This window comes from Rattus norvegicus, chromosome 12, assembly GCF_036323735.1.
Source record: "Rattus norvegicus strain BN/NHsdMcwi chromosome 12, GRCr8, whole genome shotgun sequence".
Lineage (NCBI taxonomy): Eukaryota > Metazoa > Chordata > Mammalia > Rodentia > Muridae > Rattus > Rattus norvegicus.
In genome coordinates this window covers 38,013,334-38,040,667 of record NC_086030.1, presented here as the reverse complement: position 1 = coordinate 38,040,667, position 27,334 = coordinate 38,013,334, and the positions used below count along the sequence as shown (strand labels likewise).

The window sequence follows — 27,334 nt, the reverse complement described above, 5'->3', positions numbered from 1 at the left end:
GTGTAAAACCCAAGGGATGTTTAATGGAGGACCTCGATGACAAAGTGATCAACTGCCAGTGAGCCACACAGCCGGCAAGAGTCAGAGGAGAGAAAGAGGGAATGGGGACGTGCAGAGAGCTAGTGCAGCACAGCAGTGGGAGGTGTGGCTGCAGGGAACGGCGGCGGGCTTTTCACACACCACCCACACTGCCCATCCTACTCCCTAGGGAACACCATGGTGAGGGAGCGAGCAACTTTTGAGGGCTGGCCTTCAGAGACACAGCTTCCTTGGCAGCCCTGCCTCTGACCCGTGTTGATTCACACATCCTCGTACTTTCCTGACCCCAGAGCCAGCAAAACGCCCCAGATTTCCCAGAGTCCAGCTCGGGCAGATACTCCGGCATGCACCTGGTGCCACCGTTCACCAAGCTCCACGCAACTATGCCATCCTGGTTCTTAGCTTTCACCGCCGTCCTTCTCAATAGCTATGAGGTCATCATGTAAGGTCCCCGAATTCCAGGTAAGGGAAACCGTGGGGAGCCAGTTTTGTCATCCAAGTTCCTCTATTCTACATGACTCCCCATGGGTGAAGAGGACAATGGCAATTCGACCAGCAGGGACTAAGGGAAAGAAGCATTCTGGGACAAAAAAGCAAAGAGGGTTGATGTGTGAGGGAACCCGCTGGAGATCTGAGATGCTCGGTTAAGTAGTACTAGGTTAAAGTAGTACTAGGTTAAGTAGAACTAGGTTAAGTAGTAGACTTCACAGACTATCACTCGTGGAACAGAACTCGCGGTGTTCAGAGCTCTGTTAGAATGAAACAAAAAACATGTCCCTGGTCAACCCAAGTTCCCTCCAAAGATTTCGAACATACACTGGGTGACGTGAAGCATCCCCTTGCTGAAATCTGTCACATGCCTGCTCCACATTTGTGTAGCCATGACCCCGGGAGCCCCAGTCCACACTCACATACAGCGTGTGCTGCTATTCCTAGGAACGAGAAGAAAACATTTTGCTACCTTACGTTTTAAACTTAAATGCCCTGCGAAGGCGTGGAGAATTGCAGGGGAGAGAAAACAGTAAGCCGAAACCAAACCTGCCTGAAAGACAAGGATGGCGAGAGTCGGAATTGCTTTCCTCAAAAGTTTTCTGAACCCTGGTGCTGTTTCAGTCAGTGGAAGTGAACTGGTAAACGAATCTGTTTCTCTACACGGTTTCCATTAATAGAATATCAGTCTCTCCTCAGCCCCACTAAATAAATGTCAAACAAACACTTAAAGAATACCGGTTTGATGGGGTGCCAAGTAGCTCCCTTGCCCAGACGTCCACATGCCTCAAGCTGGCCCCGGCTGGAAGCAACTACGAGTGGGTAGTGAGACTGAAGCCAGTGCTGCTGTCTCCACCCCCGTTGACATGGAGACTGAGGCAGGTGGCTGCAGAATGGGCAGAGAAGATGGCACACAGGGCAGGTGGCTCGAAAGCAAACCGTCCAGGGCCTTGGAATGCCATGGGGACTCGGGGTCGCTTTATTTTAAAAATTTACATATACCTTACAAGTGGCACAAAGCTTGCCCTTTGAAAGCATCCAGCCATTGTCATCAGTGCTTATTAGCCAACATGCTGTCTTAGCCTGCAACACTTGTACCCCTCTTTAAAGAAACCCAGTACCCATGAGTCACCGCTCATTCTCTCTTCCCTCCTAGCCCCCGGGGACCACTAATTTGCCTTCTGTCTGTGTCGATTTGCCTGTTTTAGACATCTGGCATTAGTGGAGTCATACAGTACTCGGCCCTTACGAGTCTGGCTTCTTTTTCTAGGGTGGTGTTTTCAGAGACCATGGCATGTGGCAGTATGCCATCCTCTTTCTTAATGTCTTAAATCTTAATGTAGTTTTTTGCAGTGCCTGTGACTGAGCCCAAAGCCTCACCAATGCCAGGCAAGCCCTCTCTCTGCCTCTGAGCCGTATTCCCAGCTTCCTTCAGTCCGTCTTATAACTGAACTGCATTCAGTTGAATGGAAGAGATCACGCTTTGCTTCTCTGTGCGTCTGCTGTTGACATCTGGACAGCACTGGCAATTAAGGAGACACTGCTGTGAACACTCGTGGACGAGTTTTTGGATGGACCTGTTTCTAATTTCTCTTAATCTTGAAATGAAATATAAAAGTTTAGTTTGTTCATTTGTCGTTGCACAGGGCGTTAAACCTAGAGCATCACGCATGACAGGCAGATGCTCACCCTAGGCTGCACTCCCAGGCCAAAGTTGTCGCTTAATATATACACCAAGGAGTAAATACAGCTCCATTTTGAAAGCTACCAAAACTCAGCAGATAAATTGGGTACTGGGTGAGGTAAGTTCTTTCTTGCCCCTGCAGAACCTCCTTCATCCACACAGAGGCTGCCGCTGTGATGACAGTGCCTGGGAGAACTAGGTGAGCAAATCAGGCCAGGGATAGTAAGTACACTACACAGGGCAAGTATGAGTCCCACGTGGGCACTCTACTCGGGGATGAACTTAGCTTAGAGGCAGTAGGCCAAACTCTGCTCGCGCTCTCTCTCTCTCTCTCTCTCTCTCTCTCTCTCTCTCTCTCTCTCTCTCTCAGCTCTGAAGTCAGGTTCTACCACATCCAGGTTCTGAGATTCTTTGGAACTTGGTTTTCTTATCTGAGAGAACGGTCACTAGTACAGACTTCAGGCATCTTCAAGATTGAGTCTGTGAGAGCAACCATTTAACACCTTGCTGGGCACATACCGTTGTTACTTTCACTCCCTCGTACACACATGGACACACACTGGACTCTCATGTAAGGGTCCAGAACACAGCCACTTCCGGGCTCAGATAGTCAAGGGGCTGAGCATTACACCCAGTTCCCTAACTGTACGCCCAGTTCCATGCCTACCCCCAACCCCCCGGGGCAGGTTTTCAGTATGTAACCCTGGCTAGCTTGGAACTCATTACGTAGACGAAACTAGCCACTAACTCCCAGAGATCATCCTGCTTCTACCTCCCGAGTGCTGGGATGAAAGGCAGGCAGCACCATGCCACAGCTCTCTTTTGAGGGCTGAGTCTCTGTGTTCTCCATGAGACCAGTTCCTGGCCTTCCACTGTGTCACCTCTACCCCTACCTGAGACCAGGAAGCACCTGCCTGGGTACCCCATGTCTGGGCAGGTTGACTGAGCATCTCACTGCTTGGCTCTCACAGCCAAGTGAGTCCTCTGTACCTGCTCTTTCTCAGGTGCAGTGTGCTACAGACAGTGGGGACTCTCAAGACCTTCAGAGTGGAGAGCCCTCGAGTGCTGGCAGAAATACAGGGGGGGGGTTGGGGGGGAGAGCATTGGGAAGCCACAAGGAACTCTTCTCCTCCCCGCTGGTAGATGGTGAACGCAGAGCTCAAGCATGATCCTGGGAGCTGGGAAAGCACAGTCGGGGAAGAGGGACCCGGCAATGTTTCCTTGAGAGTGCAAGAGTTCATGGGGGAAAAACCCAGAACACACACACACACACACACACACACACACACACACACACACACACACAGAGGAACGCATGGCAAAAAAGAGAAATTCTTAGCCTGCAGCAGTTGGTAGCATTATGTAAAATCCCAAGCCCACAAAAATATCATTTGGATGATAAAAAGTTAAATTTAGCTAAGTACAGGGTGACTAATACTATGAGGGAGAGGCAGCACCCCCAGCTGCCTGGAGCTGATTCAGCTGGCTTTTAGAAACTTCTGACAAGTAACCAGGGCCCGGTGGAGCACAGAATAACAGATTATGTAATGAGAGGCACAGCCTGCAGCAACACAGAACAGTACCAGTGGGAGACTGTGGCCGTCTTCAGGAGAAGCGCTGGGCCCTGGCCTGAGATGATCCCCCAGAGATGAGCCTCTCAGAGAGCCGACTCCCGGAATCTGTGTGCTTCAGAGGCATCCATCGGCCAGCAGGCTCTTGAACAGGTCTGCAAAGACCTCTCCCAGCGTGGTCATGGCAGATGCTACTTGGGTGGCCTTCAAGAAGCCAGGACCTTGTGGTGTCCCCTTCTTTTGAATGGCCCTTTGGCTTCTTGTAGCCAAGAGGGCGGGCTGGAAGTAACCCTCGGCCAGGTTTGAACCTCCATCTTGAGAAGCCTAACGGAAAAACTGAAGGCAGGTATGCAAACAGGTGTGTGTCTCCCTAAATTCACGGCGGCACTCTGCCCAATAGCTAGGCGTCGGAAGACAGAAGTCCAGTAAAATGTGGTCATCGGTTCAGAACACATCCGCTGTAAAAAGGATCCCCAAAGGAATTCAGATACGCCTTATAATACCTGAAAATATTCTGCCAAGTGAATCAAGCTGGACACAAGAGGATAAACATAACCCATCACATGAGACAGCCAGGGCAGTCAGACTGGAGAACTGGGGTGGAGGGGGAGTGACACTAGGCTGAAAGGAAAGGAGTAGGGTGGCAGGGAGACAGATGTGATGCTTGAGTTTTAGTTTCCCGGGAGACTGTTCCATGGGGAACTGAGTGCCCAACGGTAAGAATCTACTTCACTGCCTCTGTGCTACGCCCTTCAGGACAGTTTAGCCTCAGCTGCATGGTTTATATGCATTACCACAAAGGGAAAAATAAGAAAAGAAGGAGAGAGCAGAAGCGGCAGCTATGGCCTGGATGCGGCTGACTTGCGCTCTGGGGGGGAGCAACAGCCACTTGGGAAACCAGTTCTCTGAAGGTCACTGAGCTGGGAGAAGCCTGCCCCAGACATGGGAAGCAGATGCATGCAGGGAGCCCCTGCTGGCTAGCATGGTCACTCTGTCACAGGAATCGTGCCACTTAGAAGTAGGGCCTTCCAGCACAAGTCAAGCTGTGACAGCTGACACTAGAGAACAGAGGTGTTGCAGTTGCCAAGTCCTGCCTGGATTGCCACCTCAGGAGCAAACACGAGAGGCTAGCACATGAGAGGTTTGGGTCACTGTTAAGTAGCAACAGACAACTGACGTGGTGTAGCTGAGGGGTTTGCAGAAAATTCTGTTCCTAATAGGAGACTAGGGCGGACCTTTTGTCCTCTTCAGAACACATGAGTCACTAAGAGGAGCCTGTGCTTTAGTGAGGCTTGGGAAGAGACTGACTTTCCATGCTCGGCATCCCAGCGGGGTGGGTGCTGAGGCCTCACAGCTGCACTGAGGCTCAGAGTTCTCTAGTGACCCGGTGGAGGAGCCAGGCCATTCACTGACTGGCTCCAGCTCTTCGTTGTCCTGTGTTGCACTGTCCAGAGTGGAGACTTGAACATGGTGTGACACCAGTGGAACTTCCTGCATACGGTGGGTGATCCTTAGTGTAGGGCTGAGACTAGGGACCCAGCTAGAGACTATGTCAGTCAGCTCTGTCTGTCTGTGCCTCAGTTTCCTCATCTTCTGAGTGTGAATGTGACCGCAGTCAGCTCCCACCTCCAACCGTGCTACAGTTCTAACAGAAGGAAGTGTGGATACGTGATGCAAATCCCAAGCCGACTTCAGGTGAGATCTTTCATATGAAAGAACCAAGGGTCTCCGATTCACTTTGTGGAAATCAGATCCAACTGGATGATAAGAAGGAGTGACAATGAAGCTAGGCATGGGGACAAATGCCTGGAATGCTGCTAGCATGTGAGAGGTTGAAGAAAGAGGATGGTGAATTAGAGGCCAGTTTAAGCTATATAGTGAGATCTCTCTCTCTCTCTCTCTCTCTCTCTCTCTCTCTCTCTCTCTCTCTCCTTCCCTCTCTCCCCTTCCCTCTTCAAAGGCTAGGAAGTTGATTGTTGATATCTATATTGATAATCCAGAGATCTCACAGATACTGAATATGTGGTAATCATGCTAAAAGCACACACTAGGACCTTTGTTCATGATATTCAGTGCTCCCTGGTTCCAAAACACTTACAGCCTAGGTTCACTCCACAACAGGACAGCAAACAGGGAAGGGAACATCTGCACCAAGATCCCTAGTTTGAGGGCAATCTGTACACTTAGCTGTGTGCTTCTTGGTAAACAAAACAAAGAGGGAGACGAGCTGGCCCACAGAGCTCTGGCACACTGGAAAGCAGTGGCTCATGAGAAGCAAACCTTGTGTTGGTGAAGAGCTGAGGGGAACATGGTGCCTCCTCAGTATCTGGGAAGAACGGCCGGAGACCACGCTTGCCTGAAGCCTTCCAGGGGACAGGGGTGGCTTTGCAGCTCTGCCTGTGACCTGACAGGCTGTCAGGAGCTCCTCGTGGTTACTCTTCATCCTTGCTAGTGTCAACACAGCAGCGCTGTGGTAATGATGGGAAATATTTACATACCACACCTCTGGTGGGTTGTTTGGACCATCTGGCTACTGGATGTGTTAAGGATTTGTCAAACACATGGCCCTTCCACGAACACCGTGCTGGAGGCCGAAATGGCAGCCATCACTCTCTCCACCATGGAGAACAAGAGAGGCCATCTCCTATTATGTCTCTGTGGCTTATGCCCAGGGGCAGCCTCGGTCACCTGCAGCCCAGGAAGGTGGCTTGCAGTCCAGGAAGGTGGCTTCCACCCCGGGCGTAAGTGAGCTCAGCGTCCACGACAGTCAGGTTCCGGCTGAGGGCCTCTTCGGTAGTCAAGTGCTCCAAATGAGGTTCCATGCGGCCAGCCAGCAGAATGACTGCAGGCGATGGCTGGGAATTCTCAGAGCAAATCAGTTCAGTTGTCTGTCCTGACAACAGTCTCTGTCACTTTCCAACACGGCTCAGGCTTTACGGCTCAGCCAGGGGAGGATGGGAGCTTAGCCTTGCCCAGTGGGATTTCTTGGCTCTGTCCATGTCTCTGCCAAGTTCTAACTCCATTCTGGACCTGTAAAGGTTTTTTTTTCCCCCCCTGGGTTGACGTCAATTTTTTTCTCCTTCTTTTTAAGTTTAGGGTGTTGGGTGGGTTGTTTTATTATTATTTTCTTAATTTTAGTAAAGGCAAAAAAGTTCTTTTCAGAGCCTGTTCCAAAGTAGCAATTTTCTTAATGAGAAGCACATGCTTGCCGCCCACATGAGGAGGCTGTGTCAGTGCTGCTCACAGTGCCCCGTGAATGTGGCAAGTCATGTCACCTCCCTGACAGCTGGTGAGTCAAGGGGAGCTGCTGGCCGTGCGCTGCATGGACAGCCTGACTTCAGGCACTGGCATGGGCTTCTCTGGGGCATACTAGCAGGGGAGACCGAGCTATGCTTCTTCACATATGAGCCCACAGCAAACCTCGTTCTATCTACAATCTCAAGCGATCTTCCACGAAGATGGTTTTAGCTTCCCTGCAGTCCCAGCACTTGGGAGGCTGACACAATAGAGGTCAAGGCCAGCCAGGGCAGCACAGCAAGTTCCCAGCCAGCCTAAGCTACTTAGTGAGATAGTGTCTCAAACAGAAAATAATAATAATAGTTTTTTTAAAAAAGGGAAATCACTATTTCAACGAGAGAGAGAGAGAGAGAGAGAGAGAGAGAGAGAGAGAGAATAAACTTCTCCAGGGCTGATTCTGCCCTTTGGGGGCAGTTAGAAAACAGTGGGCAGACTCTTCAGTTCATTCTGGAAACAGTCGTTTCAGAACAGCCAGAAGCAGTAATGGTCTTAATAGACTATCATAAAACAAGCCCCAGGTGTGGTGGTGCACGCCTGTATTCCCAACACTCCAGAGGCGGAGGCAAGAAGATCTCAAGTTCAAGGCCAGTTGGAGACAAGAGTCCCAGGTCAACCTGGGATAGAGCAATACCCTGTCTCAAAAATTAACAGGCTGGGTGGTGGTGGCGACGCACACCTTTGATCACAGTCAGAGGCAGGCAGATCATTGAGTTTGAGGCCAGCCTGGTCTACATAGTGAGTTCCAGGACAGCCTGGGCTACACAGAAAAATACCCTATCTCCATTTGGTTTTTTGTTTGTTTTGAAAGAAAGAAAGAAAGAAAGAAAGAAAGAAAGAAAGAAAGAAAGAAAGAAAGGAAGGAAGGAAGGAAGAAAGAAAGGAAGGACAGACGGACGGACTCCCAACAGGAATGTTGTGAGACCAGAAAATAAATGTGCTGTAATCTGACAGCTCTGACTCCCTGGGTTGTATGGGTTTGGACGGTACCAGCTTCCTGGAATCTGTTCTGGCTACAAAGTGGCCATATTGTTCTAACTACTTCTTGGGTACTGGGATGAGCCAACTCAGATCAAGGGCCTCTCTGTATTGAAACACCAAATAGAAGGTCATTGGTCTTCCCTTTGCTTTTCTCTCTGCCATGGGTGGGGTCCACAAACCTATGGGCAGGGGACCATGACCAAAGTCAGAACCCTCAGCCAGAGGCAGTGGAGTCCCATCCACATCTGAGACAATCCCCTAAACGAGTACACAGCTAGCTGTGGCACAGCACTGAGGCTTAGTGACAGTGTCCCTGACAACAGGTGCAGTGTGGGTAATGGCTTCCACTGACAGAACACCTTCAGCACATGGGCAGCTGTGAGGAGCCAATGTATCTCCAAGAAGTTTCCCCTTGCGGCTTGGAACCCTGAGCCCAGCAGGGGAGTACCCACGAGCAGCTGCTCTAAGCCACGGTGGGCTTCTAAACAGACACCTGCCCTGCCCATCTGCATCTAGAAGAACCAGGCAAATGCTCTTTTTATAAAGTTTATCTGAGCTGTGGGGAAAACATGAAAGCCACAAAGAGGACTGTGTCCAGGTCACTAGGAGCTTTCGCTCGTGTCAGGCTCCAAAGGGTTCAGCAGCAGGCTGGAGCCACACTTGCAAACAGTAGACCTGGGCAGGTCAGGCCGACTCTGTTAGGGCACAGGACCTCAAGCCATGGAGGCTCAGCTGGCCCAGTCATTTACCTCTTGGGGTGCCGCCTTCAACTCTGGTATCACTGGTTTCTCTACATCTCCGAACCTGACCCTAGGGAGTAAATGAGCTCCAGGATTGGCCAAGCTCTCACCGGTTAAGGTGGGCCAAGAACCACTAAGCCAGCCGAGCTGAGGGCTCCTTGCCTTCTCTCTAGACGGGCCTTTTGTGTTGCTTCCTAGCCCTCGGGGCAGAAGAGGAAGGGAGGCCAGTGAGCTGTAGGTTTCGTGTGAGGTTATGGGGCCGGAGCATGCACTGGGCTGGCCATGTTCAAGTGTACAGTTCAGTGGCACTAAGGTCATTGTGCAACCGCTGTAGTCACCACCCTCTTTTAGAGTCTTCGTTCTCCAAACTGAACTCTGTCCTCATTAAACACAAACTAACCATCCCCTCCAGCCCCAACTCTTGGTGCCTTCTGTGAACTTTTGTAGCACTTTTCCATGTCCTTATTTGGAAAATTAGCTTTAATTTTACATATCTGTGCAACTCAGGCATGTGGAAGGTCCTCCTAGGTACATACAGGCTCCCCGACACATATATGAAAGAAAATTCTTATCAGCCTAGAACACTAGGGACCCAGTTGCTTCTTAGATGTCTTGTGATGGACAAACTGACAGAGGAGAGGCAAGGCCCAGGAAGTCCCTTCCCTGTCTCTTACGAGGAAGGAAGCTTGCAGGCTAGTCTGAAGACTCCTGAACATAAATGTTCCCTCTGTTGTGTACACATTGGTCTAATGCATAGGCCACTTTTGCCTGCTGACTGCAGCTTGCCTTTGAGTGGGCAAGCCCCTCATCCAGGACTTGTCTCAGATTTTCATTTTACTTAAAACCTCTTTCCTTGCCTGGGGTTTTGAGGTTAAAAACCAACCCCTCCTATTCACACGCCATATGTCGCAATGCAAGCTGACACTACTTTTGTGGGAACAATTCAGCTACAAGGGTCCTGAGTAGAAGGAAAATAGCCGCACTGCCTTGGCAATGCAGCCTCCAGAACTGTGTTGCCCAGGTGACAGGGGGAGAACCGTGTATGCCAGAACCCAGCTGCAGGACCCTGCTTCTTATATAGCACCACCCTGAACTCCATGAATACTTGTCCCACGAGGGCCCATCTGCGGAACACAAAGCTGATCACCTGAGAAATCTGGCAATGCTAAACGCAGCAACAGGAGCTCCCTCGTCGGCGCAAACTTCAGGAAGTTCAAAATGCTGTGCATAAGAGTAGACAGCTGTTCCTGTCCTTGGAAACAACACATATTGATACTCGCAGAAGAAACACACACACACACACACACACACACACATTCACACATACACATAATACATAGGCTCACATACAACATGTAAACAGAGTCAAAAATACACAGATATACACATATAGATATGAATACATCCATACAATAATCACTCACATATATAAACATGCGTGCATACATACAATAAGCACACACACACACTCATACATACACACACACAAACACATACACCGAGCTGTTATCCATCATTGTCCCTGGAGAGGAAAACAAAGTCACTGAAGACAAGGGTGGTAAGATGTCTGGTGTTGGTACTCGGACCATAAAATGTATTGTTTATTGGAGTAATTTTAGAAAAACAACGTCAGACCTTCCTATTTTATTGTTTCTATAGTGTATGTGTTTTAGTTTCATAAATCAAGGCATAATCAAATTTATCTTTGGACTCACGTGCCATGCACAACTTTCTCAATGTTTTGCCATATGTTCTTTAAAAAAATGAATGAGTGAACAAATGATTAATGAATAGCAAAGGGAAACTGGGAAGATCATGTTCTTTGGGAACTAGAGGAGAGTGGCTAGAGAAGGAGACATTACAGAACTGGGACGGATTCTGAGGCATGAATAAGATTCAGGGTATTGAAGGTGATACGCACCACTAACGGTGCAGTTAGCAAACCTTTACGTTGTTTGATTTTTTTTAAATAGTTATCCTAAAATGCTGACATTTAGTACCTGTTTTGAAATCACAAAACAAAGCCAGATGTGGTAGCGCACGCCTGTAATCCCAGCAGTTGGGAAGTCGAGGCAGGAGGATCAAGAGCTGAAGACCAGGCTAAACTACATAATAAGTTTGAGGCTAGCTTAAGCTATGTGAAACCCTGTCTCAACCCTCTGACCCTCATCAAGGAAGGAGGAAAGTAGGAGGCAGGGACTGAAGGACGGTGAGAGAATGGGAGGGGGCACAAAATGCAAAGAAAATAATAAGTGATTCACATATCTTTGAAATTCACTTTTTGGAACAATATTATTAGCTAATTCTGTGAACTTCCTTCAATGATCAAAACAAAACAAAACAAAACAAACAAAACTAAACAATAAGAACAAACCACAAAGCCTGTGAGTTGATTCAGACCCTCTCCCAGGATCACTAAATGCCCAGGGGGGGGCTCTTGCAGATTCACCTCCGATTCCTGTCCTACTCACAGGCTAGCGAGCAGGATGCCAGCAGCCCTTGCTAGGCTGAGTAGCCAGTCATTATATGGCTTGGAAGAAAAGCTATGGCACAGGACCTATGGCAATCACAGTAGCCTCCTGGAGTGTCAGAGAAGCATCCTCTGATGCAAAAACAAATGGTAGAAGTGAGAAATCACAAAACTGAGAGAGAGAGAGAGAGAGAGAGAGAGAGAGAGAGAGAGAGAGAATATGAATATATACTACAGAGAAGGCTAGTCCATTGAGAAAGGAAGTGTGGGGTCCTAGTGAACCCTGGAGGACACACACTGATCACTCATCTGTGGTCTCAGAGAACAGCCTAGCTGGTGATGAGACATTACCTACCATCCCATACCTCCCTTCAGTCACATGATTCAGCTATCAACTGAACTATTTCCAGTGGTCCCTACTAATTAAAAGACAAGTAAGAAATGCTTCTGAGAAAATGGTTAAGAATGTGATGGGTTGGCTGGCTTTTGAACAGATGGTGCCTTCCGGTAGGTAGTAATCCACCCTGCTTCTCTCACCTGGCTCTCCTGATACACTGCACACCTTTCAGACTACACAGTCACCTTGGGAGGACCTCAAAGCCAAAGGGATATTCCAAGACCTACTCTGGAACAGAGCATGGTTTGTCTTTCCCAGAATTGCAGCCATTATCCATCCAGATGATTATCTATCCAGAGATAATGGATATCTGCCTTCTGTGATGATGACTTAATGGTGCACAAATCTGTTCTAGAACATTCTGAGGGACTCATCAGGACTCCATTGGGAGAGCTGGAGCACTCTGCGCTATAGCGTGCATATCACTGCCCCTGGGTCTGCTGAGATCCCGAGTCCCAGGGGGCAGTTGGCCCAACTGCCTGAATGCCATTCTTATTAACTGGAAAACGGGGGCCCCCGTCTCCTGACAGTGTCAGGGGTCCCTTCCCGACCAAGTTCAACCAACCGGTTTCTGCTGACACTGGAACGCAATGGCGGTTATTTACTTATTATCTTCTAACTGGCCGCCATATTGTCTGGCTAAAGCCCGGCTGATTGTCTTCCAGTTTATCTATTTTACAAACCTGAGCAAGTGTATCCACTCAAAACATTAATTTTTAATTAATTCTTAAAACCTCTTTTCTAAGAGTTATGTGTGCTTCTCTGCTCCAGACTATCTTATTGCTTGCATCGAGACTACTGACTGATAAAGAGGAGGGTGTTTGCCTTAAAACGGACATTTATGGTCATTTCATGTCTCTAGCTGCACCCCCAGGACTCTGCCTGCCTTGCTGCAATGCCCAGGAGCAACTGCTTTGGAATCGATTCCTGTTTTGGAATTGGCACTAGAGTGTTCGGCTAGTTCTCGAAAGGGAGTGAGCACTGACGGGTGATGTTATCATGCAGAATGCTTCACCTGCCCGAGTTCTGTCTTTTAGAGTTAAAAAAACAAAACAAAACAAAAAAAACAAAACAACTTCATCAAATCATCCTCATGCTTTTGGTTTCTTTTTTTATTTTTACTTTCCTTCATTTAGTAGGTCACCTAATGTTTAATCATCCTTTACATATATGAGGCTGTGACGAGTCCTGCACTGGAAGTTCTACTCGGGGAAACAGGGGGAGACGCAGAGAAAGGAAGAAGTCCTGCTGCAGGAGGGAGGAGAGGAGTGCAGGGAAACCACAGCGGGTGCGCAAACATGCACACGCCTGCACACCATGGAGACAGCCAGCTAGCCCTTGTGAGCCGACGCACCATCCAGTGGGCACAGCGAGGACCATAGACATAAATCAAGCTCGTCAGGTTTCCTGCAGGAGGTGGCACAGATAATAGGGCAAAGAGGCAAGAATGACAGCCTCTGGATTGGAGTTCAGTCTCGCAGGCCCCAAGGCACACTTCTTGTCTACAATCTTCTCAGTGGGAAACAGTGGAGATAATTACAGACTATAAGGGGCTGTGGGCAGTTCAAACTCCATTGTATGCTGAGGCTGGGGTTCCGAGAGGGAGCTGATCTGTCCAAAAGACACAGGGCCACTCTCATCCCCTTGGCTCTGAGGGGGAAGGAAGATGAACCGGGTGAGACTCTGAAGCCACGGAAAGAAAAGAACACCCTGCAAGTCACGAGGCCCTGTGAGAAGTGCTAGAAAAAGGGCTGGGTCTGAGGGCGGTCGTTATGCTAGGCTCAGTGCTGTGGAGAAGGAAAAATGGGGAGAGCCTAGAACTGCCCGCCGTACACATAGGTGAGGAGAAATGATGCACCTACGTAGGCACACATAGACAGTGGCGCAAGGAGAGCGGCTCATGTTCATCCAGCCATTTACCTAACAACCCAAGTTCAGTAGTGTCACCCCAAGTTCATGACCCAGCTTTAGACATAGGGTCTCGGAAGATATAGTTAGCCAAGGTGAGGGTGCCAGTCCACAGAGTGGTCTTAATCAAGTGTGACTGGATTCAGTCCTTATAAGAAAACAGACACAGGGCTTGATCTTAAGCTAGTGGCAGGATACGTGTCTAGTACACATGAGGTCCTAGGTTCAACCGCCAATACTGCCAAAAGTTAAGAAAATAAAACCAGCGTTTGGGCGTACACAATAAATAAATAAAGCTTAAAACAACCACAGCAGGGGTTGGGGATTTAGCTCAGTGGTAGAGCGCTTGCCTAGCAAGCGCAAGGCCCTGGGTTCGGTCCCCAGCTCCGAAAAAAAGAAAAAAAAAAAAAAAACAACCACAGCAGAAGGACACAAAGGGAGCAGTCCATGTGAGGACAAGACAGTGGAGTCTGCAAGTCCCAGCCATCAGCAGCAGCTAAGAGGAGGCCTGGGTAGGGCACATTCTCCCTGCAGGAGAGTTTCAGGAAGGGGGCAGCTCACCCAACAGTTGGACTTCTGTGTGGAATGAATTCTGGGTATTGGAGGGGCTTAGTTACGATGCCCAGATGCTAACGAGAGACATGAGAGACTAGCCGGCCCTGAATTGCTGACGAAGACAAGAGAGACTAGCCGCTGTAGTTTGCCTTTCATGGGCCCTGAGAGACAGGGAGGGTCTGGTTCCATGTGGTGGCCCCTCACCTGCCACACGATCAATGGTCCCCTCTCTGCTGCCAGTCTTGCCTTCCCTGTACCTGAGGTCCTAATGAGAAAAGAAGACTCACTTGGCTGTGACCACTCCCAGAAAGATTGGTGGCCCAGCCAGGCCAAGCCATAAGCGGGAGAGAACACGAAGGTCCTGAGGAAGCATGAGGCCCACTAAAGGTCTACCAGTAGGTCTGCAGCATGGCTCGCCAGGCTGTCTGCATCACATCCATGTCCCCGCCAGTATCCCGCGCCCCCCAGCAGTGCTATCTTCCACCCACTCTGCAGCTGGGGACCCTGGCAGGGCCGTGGGCAGCTGGCATCTGCTCTCTGAGGAGGTATTTATCTTTCCACTTGCTGAGAGCAAGCGTGTGCCATAAAAGGACATGCCCAATGTCAGGTGCAGAAGTGCGCCACGGAGACAGATGTTGTTCACACGGCCGTGAGGCTGCTCACTTCCAGGGCTGCCCCTGCAGAAGAACCTGGGGCCCCGCTGTGCAGGAGGTCTCAGGCAGGCCACAGATGTGAGCACTGTCCCCGTGCCTGGGTAAACACAGTGAGGCGTCATCTGGCCCACGAGCACTGGAGGTTCTAAGAATATCTGTGCCAAGCCGGCGAGCTTGAGATTTCTGTTCGTTCCCTTTCTTTCCCCATTTCATCATTTAAGTCTACGGTCCAGCAGCCCTCGGTGCAAACATAAGGCTGTGTGGCCACTGCTGCTATTCCAGAACATCTCGCCATCCACTGAAACAGTTCCCAGCTTCCCTCCTGCTAACTGCCAGTCTACGTCCCACCTCTAGTCTGCGGACGGATGGTATTGACCTTGTGTGGCTGTCTTCTTTCACTTAGCAGGCCCTTTCAAAGCTTCCTCCCTGTGTAGTGTGTTAACGCTCCATTCCTTTTCACGGCCAGTGCTCCCCCGGATGAGGACCATGTTCTGTTTATCTAGTGCTGGGAAGTCCAAGCTGTACCTTTTGGTTAGGATCTCCGGTCTTCCTGTGGACACCGGAGAGGAGTTGCTGAGGCCTCTGCTTTTGCTTCTCACGGGGTGGCCTGTGCGGTGGACCCTCTGGCCACGTGGTAATCGTTCTCCACAGTTGCTGCAGCATCTTACGTCCCACCAACTCCTCCACATCCTCTCTAACGCTCGCTTTACTTTATTTCTAGAGGTTTATGATCATAGACAAGCCCAAGACTCTAAACAGATACAACCTACAGGATGTGGCTCCACGGCCCATGGTGGCCAGGTATCCACATTAGACCGGTAAACACTCAGCACAGGACTACATTGATGTAGTCAGGAGGATTCATTTGAGTAGTGTGTTTAGTCCTGCTTTAGGGCTCACTGGCTGTGTGACTCCGGCACATACTTTAACTTCTCTGAGCCTCAGCTACTCCTGCTGTGGGAAAGAAGCTCATGTGGAAGTGTCACCTCCTCCTGGAGCAAACTGTGACTGGTCCTAGAATCTTATCGTAAGGTCTGTAGGATGGCACAGGAGAGGTTGGATGGGCTGTTTCCTTCTTGCTTGCCCCATCGTTTACTATTAGCACGAAAAGGGCTAGAATGCTTTCTTTTTGATCTTCTCTGCCTTCAAAGAGAGAGGACAAAAGAAGAGAAAAAGAAAAGCAAGGAGTGGGAGGAGTCTAGATGATCTCCTGAGGACAACCTTAGCAACACACACACACATCCACATCCACATAGACACAGGTCTATACATGTATACACACACACCCCTCACACAGTCCACATATACACATGTTCACACACACACACATCCACATATACATAGGTCCACACACATACACATGTTTACACACACATATGCACACACGTACACACACACATCCACATATACATAGGTCCACACACATACACATGTTTACACACACACATATGCACACACGCACACACACACATCCACATATACATAGGTCCACACACATACACACACACAAACACACACACACACACACACACACGTCCACATATACACATGCCCTCACACATGTCCACATATACATAGGTCCATACCCGTACACATGTTCATACACACATACACATACACACATACACAGGTCTCACATATACACACGCCCTCACATGCATTCACATATACGCATCCACATACACATGTTCACACATACACATATACAAAGGTCTAACATATACACACATCCACATATACACATATCCATACACATATCCACACACATCTACACAGGTACACACACACACACACACACACACACACACAAGGCCTCATCCCTTAATCATAAACACAGTTTCCCCAATATCATGTCATCAGGTCCAAGAAAGTAGGACGTGGATTCTTACTGTGAAGACGTGAAGGTCTAAGGAGGTAAAGCAGTGCCCCAAGATCACAGAGCACCTCTCAAATGGGGTCCCCACTCTTCTCTATTAGTCTAATCAATACAAGGGATGGCTGTGGGCATCCACACACAGGGCCACACCCAGTAGCAACCCTGAGGCCATTACTCTGTCACTGTGCCTGCCTCTGTGGTGTGCCAGTGCCTTCTCTCCCTCTCTTCCCTCTCCAACCCCCTCAGATACAGAGGTGGGGGGACTGTTCATGCTGACCAAGGTCCTGACTAAGAAGTCCTGGGAAGGAAGCAGCCCCCTGTCCTCTCTGCTAGTAGAGGCATGTATCCTTATGGGCCACTAGCTGATATCTCCATAGTGACAGAGTGACACAGGCAGTGGGGCTAAAAATAGCACCTCTACCTGATGAAAGCCCTGCCTGTCCAGTTCCGGCTGCGTGGGACTCTGAAGAGCCCGAGGACCAAGATCTCAACAAGAGAGGCCCTTAGGCCATTAGAAGGGCAACAGCTCACTCAGTTCCTCCAGGGAAGCAGCTCAGCCAAGGTCCTGAGCTAATGGGCTCTGTGTGGGTGGCCCCGGAAGGCCTGCAGTCACCAGCATTCCTGTTCCTGTGCAGGCAAATGTTCCTTCTCAGCAGGCCAGCCCAGCAAGAAGTACCTCTTAGCCTTGTCGGTGAGAAGCACTCTCTCCCCAGCTGCGCTCCAGTAACAGGCTTCTCCTCAACACGGTTCACACAAAACTCCAGGCAGATAAGGAAGCCCACCCAACAGGCTACTTAGTAGGTAACCCCAGACTTGTTCAACCCCAAAATGGGTACTGAAGGTGGTAAGGTGCCCACAACAGTAGGTCAGTGCAGAGCTCAGCGTGGGGTAGCCACCATTTGAGACCAGGAGGCAGGGACCCTGAGGACACTGCCTTCCCCTCAGCATTCTTTTCTCTACAACAGGCTGACTTCAGCAGCAACTGTGTGTGGTAAAGGGAGGTGTGGCACGGAGCAAATGACACAAAAAGCACACGGTGGGGTTGGGGATTTGGCTCAGTGGTAGAGCGCTTGCCTAGCAAGCACAAGGCCCTGGGTTCGGTCCCTAGCTCAAAAAAAAAAAAAAAAAAAGCACAGGGTGCCACGCTTGGCAGGACTGAGAGAGGGTGTGTTGTGGTGGTGGACTAGCCTAGAGACCCCTGTGGTTGGACATTTCCACGTGTGGAAGCTCATCACACACAGGTACCAAGCTTAACCTGTTCCAGGAGAGCCCACAGGTGAGAGAGAGAGATTTGGACAGAACCTTTGCCAGCGGCAGTACCACAGCGGCAAACCAACTGCTTCGTGTGTCACTAGAAAACAAACAGGGATGGGTAGAAAGCTTAGTGCTACATTGCCTAGCATGGTTAGCTCCGTCCTCATCACTGAGGGAAAGGGAAGGTTGTGGCAGTGAGTTTCTTCTTGTTGTTGTTGTTGTTTTGTTTTGTTTTGATGTTCACAGCCAGGAAATACCACTTTTCATTTATGTATTCTAAAGCTACTTGATTATTTAAAGCCATTACTTAATTAGTTTTAATTTTATTTCATATATATGGGTGTTTTGCCTAAATGTATGTCTGTGCGTGCCTGGTGCCCTCAGAGCTAGAAGGGGGGTATCTAATCCCCTAGGACTAGAGCTGCAGGTGTCTATAAGTCACCTTGTCCTGGGAATCGAACCTGGGTCCTCAGGAAGAGCAACCAGTGCTCTTAACGGCTGAGTCATCTCCCTAAGCCCCATTTAAAGCCTTTTAAAGGTGGCTGAGAAACATCCTCAAAGTGAGAATACTTCACCTTGGCTCTGTCCCCTCAGATTTTCACATGTACGTTACAGACTTCAGTCCCATGTCATCGAAGCCTTCTGCCTGTCACAAACACACCTCCCTATAACCACTACCCCACCCCCACCCGCAACCACCGCTCCCTCTGGTGCCCTGAGCCTGGCGTCTCTCCGTACGTGTGCCTCAGTGGGATCCTGAAGTACTTTCTGTGACTCGCGTGCTTCAGTTAACATAATGACCTCAAGTTTAATCTGCATGGTTCTGTATATCACATATCCATCCTGTGGCCACACATTTCATCTTCTGACGGACTGTAAAACTATCTGACTTTTCGATTATCTTTGTGAATTTACCGTGAACGTATATTACTTTGGAATTTTTTAACGATTTAGTTGTGTGAATGTATGTGGGTGGGTACGTGCGCGTGAGTGTAGCTGTCCAAAGAGGCCAGAGGTGGCTGGTCCTCCTGGATCAGGAGTTATATAGGCAGTGGTAGTGCTGAGAATTGAACTGAGGTCCTCTGCAGGAGCAGGGAGAGTTCTTAACCACCAAGCTCGCTCTCTCTCTCTCTCTCTCTCTCTCTCTCTCTCTCTCTCCAGCCCTGAAAGTTTTTTTGTTTTGTTTTGTTTTTTTGTTCTTTTTTTTGGAGCTGGGGACCGAACCCAGGGCCTTGCGCTTCCTAGGCAAGTGCTCTACCACTGAGCTAAATCCCCAACCCCCTGAAAGTTTTTAAAACCAGGAAAATAAATAGAAATTTAAGCTAGGACTAAAGAAAGGGGCCACTTGCCCCTCTCTCTTGGATGCCTCCTCCCTCAGTCTCAACCTGCCACTCCATCTGTGTGACCTTGGACAGAGCTGCCCTCCCTTTCCTCTTCTGTGTGATCTCTTAACATGAGGTCCTAGCATGACTATGCTATGGCAAATCTATAAACGGCCTTGAAATTCTCCAGTAGAAGAATACAACCAGCCATTCTTCGTGGTCTGGGTTAATCATTAATATCCTTAATCGTGAATGGGAAACACAACTGGCCTCACTGGCCACTGGTAATGGACTTCCCAAGTTGCTTGTTCCTCAGGCGCCTGGATAGTTAATTAGGGCAATGAAAGCAAGTGTGACTATGTGAATTCCAGACCGACTTCCTGCTCCCACTCGGTTCCCCCGGGCTAGTGATGTCAGGTCATTCTCTTGGCTACCTTTCCTGAGCACCAGCGGACAAGGACCCAGGGAACATGTGTCCCCTGTGTTCCCTACCATCACCTGCCGGGAGTCAGTAAAAACTCAGGCCACTGAGAACCAAGATGCCTGCCTCCTTCCGAGCCTTGCTCCGGATGATCAGGATGGGAAGGAACCTTCATAGGTCCACATGGCAGGTGAGACCCTTCAGAATGCTCTGATGAGACCTGCCAACCTTCATACCTGTGACATAAAAACCTGTCATACTCCATCAGGATGACAGTGCACATGCAGAGCCACCCTCACGGACCACTCCTGTCCAGCATCCCTGGAGATGGAAACAGAAGCCAAGGTACAGAGAGGCGTGATTAGCAAAGGCCGCTCCACCTCTAGCTCCCGCTTCCTGGCCAAGTATGATTTTTTTTTTTCCTTTTGGTTGTTGTTTTGGGGTTTTGTTTGTTTGTTTTTCAAGACAGTTTCTCCGTGAGAGCCTGGCTGTCCTGGACTTGCTCTGCAAACCAGGCTGGTGTTGAACTCAGAGATCTATTTGCTTCTGGCTCTCGGGTGAGCCACTACCCTGCTCACTTTTCAACTAGAAGTAAAACAAGCCAAAGTCTCACTGACCCAGAAACATCCGAACAACATGTGGCCTGTCTATACAGTGTTGTTCACCCCGACAAAAGCAGGCAATTCTGGTATGTACTATAAGGCTGATGCCACCAATATGACGTCCCTATAGCCTCAAATCCAAAAAGGCAGGAAGTAGGGGAAGAGTTGCCAGGGCCCGGGGAGGAGGGTGAGGGACTGTTTAGTGGGAACAGAGTCTCAGCACGGGAAGGTGAGAGACTTGTGTGGACGGATGGTGGGGATGGCTGCACAGCCACCAGAGTGTTCTTACGGCTGTTAAACTGTACACCTAAAATGATCAGAGTGATGGATTTTATACTGTGTGTATTCTGTCACAGGGAAAAGGGACTGAGGCACCGACATCTGTACAGCCTGGTGGGGCGCTGAAAATATGATGCTGAGTGACAAAGAAGCCAGACGCAGGGCTGGAGAGATGGCTCAGCGGTTAAGAGCACCGACTGCTCTTCCAGAGGTCCTGAGTTCAATTCCCAGCAACCACATGGTGCCTCACAACCATCCGTGATGGGATCTGATGCCCTCTTCTGGTGTGTCTGAAGACAGCTACAGTGTACTCACATACATGAAATAAATAAATAAATCTTAAAAAAAAAAAAAAAGAAGAAGAAGAAGCCAGACACAGAAGGTCACACATTCTGTTTACAGAAGACATCTAGAGCAGGTGCCTAGGGAAACAAAGAGCCCATTCGTTGTTGCCGGGAGAAGAATGGGGGCTGCCAATAGGTATGGGGTCCCCCCCCTTTTAAAGGGGTAGAGTGTTCTGGAATGAGAAAGAGGATGGATGTACTAAACGTTACCAGTTGTATAATTCCAAAATGTCTAGTTTTCCCACAACCTGAATGCCAGCCGCCATGCTTCATCACATGACCTTCCCTGGAGAAGGGTAGAGATGAGGCATCTATTCTCCCCCCACAGAGAGGTCGCCAATGGAAGGGTTCCACACAGCCAAGCTTGGTGAACTAATGCAACCACTGGGGTTATTTACAAGATCATGAATGATTCAAAGGCTGCTCCACCAGTGAGAAGTCTGCCAGGCAGAGTTGTCACACCTGCTGCGTGACAACTCACAAAAAGATGCACCACTGAGGACAGTCTCACTGGGCTACCCCACCCAAGAGCACTGCCTCCCACGTTAACCTTCCGATGGGGAGGGATTGTGAGGATCCCTGCAGGCTGTGAACAGCAGCAGGGGTGTACACCCGTGGGTCTGCCCACTCCCTGAATAAGGGAATGTGAATAGGTACAATCTCAGAAAGATCTTGTGTCAGGACCACAGTGCTAACCAAGCCCAAGGAGACTGTGGCTATACAGCACATCTGAGTTAAAAAGAGGACACCCTCGCACTGCCATACTTTCCTTTGTGTGGAAGTTTCCCCTACTGCCTCTCTTCTGTTTTCTTCCCAGCCCCTCTCTTGAGCTCTACATGCCCCTGCCTTCACTCCACCTTCTCTGTGTCCCAAGGCTGGGATCCTGGGTTTTCAAGTGCTCTGTCAAGGTCCAGGGGGGGAAAGGAGGAAGCTGGAAATCTATAATCTGGGAGAACAGCTAGGCCCAGTCCTGACACCCTAGGACTCTACTCCAAGTTTTGAACCAGCCTAGGGACTCTCGGAACTCCAAAAATAATATATCAGCTTATCCTATCTGACTGGACACTTAGGCCCCAGGAGCTAAACCACGAGGCCAGCCATACAAGTATGACTTCAAATGGTCATTGAAGCCTCAATAGAGTATCTGCACCCTAAGGTTCTGCTCTCCAAACACACTGCCTGGGCGTCCAGGGAAACACCCAACTCCTGCCTAAGGGGCCTGTCCCAGTTTTCTTTCTGTTGCTGTGATAAATACCACAACCAAAAGCAACGTGGGGTGTCTGGTGGTTTGAATAAGTATCACCCCCATGGGCTTGCTCATATTTGAGTGCTTAGCTACCGGGAAACAGCACTGTTTGAAAGGATTAGAAGGATTAGGAGGTGTGGCCTTGTTGGAGGAAGTGTGTCTCTGGAAGTGGGCTTCTAGGGATCCGGATGTAGCTCTCAGCCTCTGCTCCAGCTCCTCCCTACATGCCTTGCGGTGATGGCAGTGGACTGAACCTCTGAAACTGTAACCAAGTTCCAAAAAGGCTTTCTCTTGTAATAGTTGCCTTGATCTACTGCTCTTCACAGCAACAGAACCCTGACCAAGTCAGGGAGGAAAGGTTTTATTTCCACTTACAGCTTCCATCATGAAGAAAATTCAGGCCAGAAATTCAAGCAGGAACCTGGAGGCAGGAACTGAAGCAAGGGCTCTGGAAGAATGCTACTTACGGGCTTGTTCCTTCTGACTTTCTCTGCTAGCTTTCTTATATACACCAGGACCACCTGCCCAGGAATGGCACTGCTCATGGCAAGCTGGCCCTTCCAAACCAATCAAGAAAATGCCTCCTCCAAGACTTGACTATCAGCCTGAAGGAGGTAATGCCCCGATTTAGATTCTCTCTTCTGAAATGACTCTAGTTTGTGTCGAGGTGACAAAAAACTAACAAGATAGGACCTGAGTCCACAGTTCCTCATCACCTTCTGTTTCAGCAGCCAGAGACCCTTGAGTTCCTTGGCTCAGTAGCCTCTAAGGAGCCAGGTCCAGCCTCCTCCTCTCCTGGCTGGCTTCCCACTACCATCATCACAACATCTGTGCTTCCACGGTTGAAAGAAACCAAGAAGACTAGACAAGCGCAGGAGAATGATGGAATTGAGGACCCTGGCTCCAGAGGTATGCCCTCCCCACCTGAGCAATCCCCACATCACTCAGAACTCTTACAAAGTCCCACCTTACCCCAGTAGAAAGGAGGTCACATACCAGAACCCCTTAGCCTACTATGTTTTCTCTTTAGGATAGGAAAAAACTCCACGTACTCCCAATTAACGAATCTCCGAGAAACCTACACCTCTGTACCCCACTGACCTCCAGTGATGCAAGCCTAGAGGATCCAGATTGGCCTCAAAACTCCATGAACAGAGAGGATCCCAGTGCATGTGATCCTCTCTCTGAGAATCTGCTGTCAGGCTCCAAAGCCCTCTGGCTTCTTTCTGGAAAGCAAAAAGCTTCAGAACAAACAGAAGAGGAATTCTATTTCCCTCTTGGAGAACAACAAAACAGAACAGAACAGAAAAGAGGCAACACACACAAACTCGAACTTCGCCGTTCTGCTTAGACACAAGCAGATAGGAGAACACCGACAGATTAAAAGCAGTAGCGGCATACCCCGCCGTCCGGTCACTTGCAGAGCATGACTCAAGAAGAACAGGTACACGAGAAATGGGGACCTCCTTCTATCTGGAGTCTGAGCCAATGGCTAACATATGGAGTGCTGGGATTGAGATCATGGCCTCTTCAAGTCACAGGGTTCCCATCTGGGAAACAGCAGGGGCAAAGCACGAATAACTACCCAGTGGTGAACTCAGTCCCTCACGCTGTCCTTAGGACTTGTGGCAGTTTTGAATCAAGCACAGTACCAGGGGCTGAGGCATCACATAAAGGTAGGCAAGCGGCACGTGGTTCCTTACCTCAGCTTCCCAGATAGGCCCAGAACACCAAATCAGCCTCAAGCCACTCTGCCAGGCACTGGTGACCCCAAGACAGACAAGCTACAGCTCCTCAGTGTGTGCGGCAAGAGAGGGGACAGATCTGGGGTCCTTGTGGTTGGGCTCCCAGGAGAAAGAAGAACAGCCTCATGGCAGGAAATCTAGAGCCCAGAGTCACCTGGCGGGCTATGGTCCGGATGCTACCAGCATGGACTCACACCAGGCCAGGCCACCAGCACAGCCTCTAGCAAATGTGGCATCTCAGATTGTATGAGAGGACTTGTAGTTCAGCCCTTGAGTGCTAATCCCACTCCATAGTCCTGTGCCCAGCCCCATAATCCTAGGGCTTCTAGGACACGGAATGCCATTGCTCTTTGTGGAAAGGTCAGGTCAAATCCTTGTATTTTCCCAGTACTCCTTCTGGCTTTCCTATTTATTTGACTCTAGATTCTTCCGCTCCCCTGGACTCCCTCTGGAAAGTCAGGTAGAACATTCTTCAGGAAAGCACTGGTCGGGTGGGAACAACCAAGGTGACATGGAAAGAGCAAGTGAAGTCAGGAAACGTGACTCTCTGCTGCTACACGAGGAACGCAGGACGAGCAGCATTGGTCAGCGGTCATTAACCATGAACTCACGATGCTTCTGTGAGTCACCCACGGCTGGGAACTGACATCAATCTCTCAGTCGCTGCCGTATGGGCTAGGAGCTCGCTCGCTACTGGCGGGAATCCGTGACACACATCCCTCGCTACCCCAGCAGTCAGTGCTCAGGCTCTGTGGCGCCTCAGCATATATTAGCAAGCTCCTCGATACCTTAATACAAATCGTGCTCCGGGGCAATTAAACGAGCTACTTCAGGACTTTGCTTCATTGTATTGGAAAATGTCAAGCACGGGGGAACATTCAGGCTTAGCTGATGCATGTCCGATGGATGGCTGGGCAAGGGAGAGTGTTTTCGGAACTCTAGAGGCTTTTGTTATTAATGGTGTTTTAGTGTTGGGTTCTTAAACACGTCAAACACATTTCCTTAGACTGGTAGTTACTGACTGCCACAGGGGAAGACTGTGGGCCTCCCACCTCCCAGATGGTCCAACCACAATAAACGTTTGGCCTGTCAGATGCACAACACTGACGAACTAATTGAAATATGCTGCAAAGAGCAAACCCCAAATAAATGTGAAATCATTGTTTCCTTGTGCTGTAGCCCACCGAGTCGCCTGCGTGTCTGGCCAGCCCCGCTGATGGAATGAAGGTGCCTCCCCACCTTCCACACCGCCAGCCTCGATGATGTGCGGTTTTCAAAAGACTAAAATGCTTTTTTTTCAGTGTGATTATCCAAGTGAGAAAAAGTCTAATTGCAAAAGAAAAAAAATTTTTTTTTGCTTTTTCTTCCTCATTGAAAAAAAAAAAAAAAAACCACAAGAGTCGGTTCTTACAAAGTGGCAAGAAAAGCAATTATAACCTTGGGCAGAGGAAAGGAAGTGTGTGCTCGTCCACAGGAGAGATAAGCATAGTCCTGACCATGGGGCAGCCCTACCCCTGGGCCAAGGGGAGCTATTCCTCTTGAAGGACACAGGAATGTCCACCCAGTTACACTCAATACCCACTTCTGACAGGACACCCAAGTTCCCTTGAGTCCTCCTCAGGGGACTAGGACCTGACACCCAATCCTCGGAGGAAAGCACCAGGAAAGAGGAACAGCCTGGGCAGACCCAGGCAAGGAAGGTTCTTGCCAGGAGCCGCGCTTAAAGCAAACCTGGGGGGAAGGAGTTAGAGTGATCTGGAGCCCTGTGGGTTAGGAGCAGGAGTGATCTGAGTCTCATGAACTTTTAATAGGAATCCGCAGCATCTTTGGGAAGATTCTGCTGTGAGTCTGAGATGTGGAAGCTCTAGTTTGGCCTGAACACCTCCTTGGAAAAACCACTGCTTTAGGAGGATGAGAGTGTGCCCTCAGCAGCTTGTAACAAGGGCCAGTCTGTCACAGGCCGGGGCTGGACTGCTGGTATCCCACGTGTGAGCACCTGGCCCCTCCCTGCTTTCGGAGAAGGGAAGTAGGCTCTGTCCAACAGAAAATGGGAGCTTCTGCAAGAAGGCTACAGGAAGGAGGACGACAGATTGGTCTCCCTTCTTCAGCATCTATGATAACAAGCACACCAGCCAGGTATCGGACCTCCTAACCTTCATTCGCCAAGCACAAGCTATATAGTAGCAAGACTCCCTGAAGTGGATAGATGTCCAGATGTCAGGGCCACCACTATTGGGGGATTCCATACTTGCAAATGTATCTAGTCACTAAGACCTACTCCTCAAGCTGGAGAGATGTCTCAGAAGACCTGGGTTAGATTCTCAACAGCAGTGTCCTGAAGTGGAAACTTGAGGGTTCTCTGGGAAGTCGGTTGGATGGTGTCTTGCTGGGGCAAATATGTGAAGGAACGTTCCGTTAGAGTGGACGCAGGTGTGAAAGGCTAAGGCAGACACAGGGGAGAGGATGTTCTGCTAAAAGACGTGAAAGGAGACAAGATGAAAGATGCTTTGCTAATGACACACATGTCTTGGTCCACCTTACATTGCATACTTGAACTGCATTGGTCTGGACTCCATAGAGAGAAATGAACCAAAAAGCTTCTGGTGGTGGGCTGCAGTTTGTAGCCGCTTACAAGGACCTGTGCCAAGGCAAGACCCATACTGAAATAAGACACGTAGGGGACACGTGATGTCTGGAGGGTTGAAATAGGACTCCACAGAGTGAGGAGACAGAGCATGGCTTGCTGGTACAGCTAGCTGTGCAATGCTTGTGGGTTTCACGTCTTCGCTGATCTTTGCTTCCCCGAGAGAGGCACAGCCATGAACTTCTCCTGGTGCTCCTGTTGTTCCCTCCTGCTGACTTGAGCGGAGGCTGAGGCTGAGGCCTGGCTACCCTGCTAGGTCACGTCACCACTGTTGCTAACCCAACTCTACTGAGACTGGACCGCTGGTGTGAGTGGGAGATGTGTATGAGTGGACCGAGCTGCTGCCGCCGCCTGCTAACCAGTGAACTGAACTTCCTGAGAACACGGATGGGAGTCGCGCCAAAGAACCCTTCTAAACAGGTCCACTTTCCCCCACGTCCTTTCCTTTCCACCACCTCTGGTGGGTGGTGGGCTACAAGAGAGGTCAAAGCATTTAAAAACCCATCATTAAAAATGAGATTTTAAAAAAATGAAAGTTACAGTGTCCTGTTGGCTCAAAACTACTTGTAACTCTGCTCCCAGTGCCCACTTCTGGCCTCCTCAGGCACAGCACGCACGTGGCATATGTTCACACAAACACATATAAACATAAGTAAAAATTATTTTGTTTTTTAAAGAGAAAGATAGATCTACTTGTAATTCCTAATCAAGGTTCCAAATGTCTTCAAGGTCATTTACTAACTTCTGCAGATGGCAAATGTGTTTTGCCTGATGTATGGGTTTCCCACTGAGGAGGAACAAGGTGATGGCCCACTGTTTC

At 49.4% G+C, this 27,334-nt stretch overlaps 1 protein-coding gene across 7 annotated transcripts in view; it reads right to left on the bottom strand.

The window, feature by feature from the left end:
• Pitpnm2 (phosphatidylinositol transfer protein, membrane-associated 2) overlaps positions 1-27,334 on the bottom strand; it is a 131,648-nt gene that overhangs the window by 99,379 nt on the left and 4,935 nt on the right. The window lies entirely within an intron of this gene.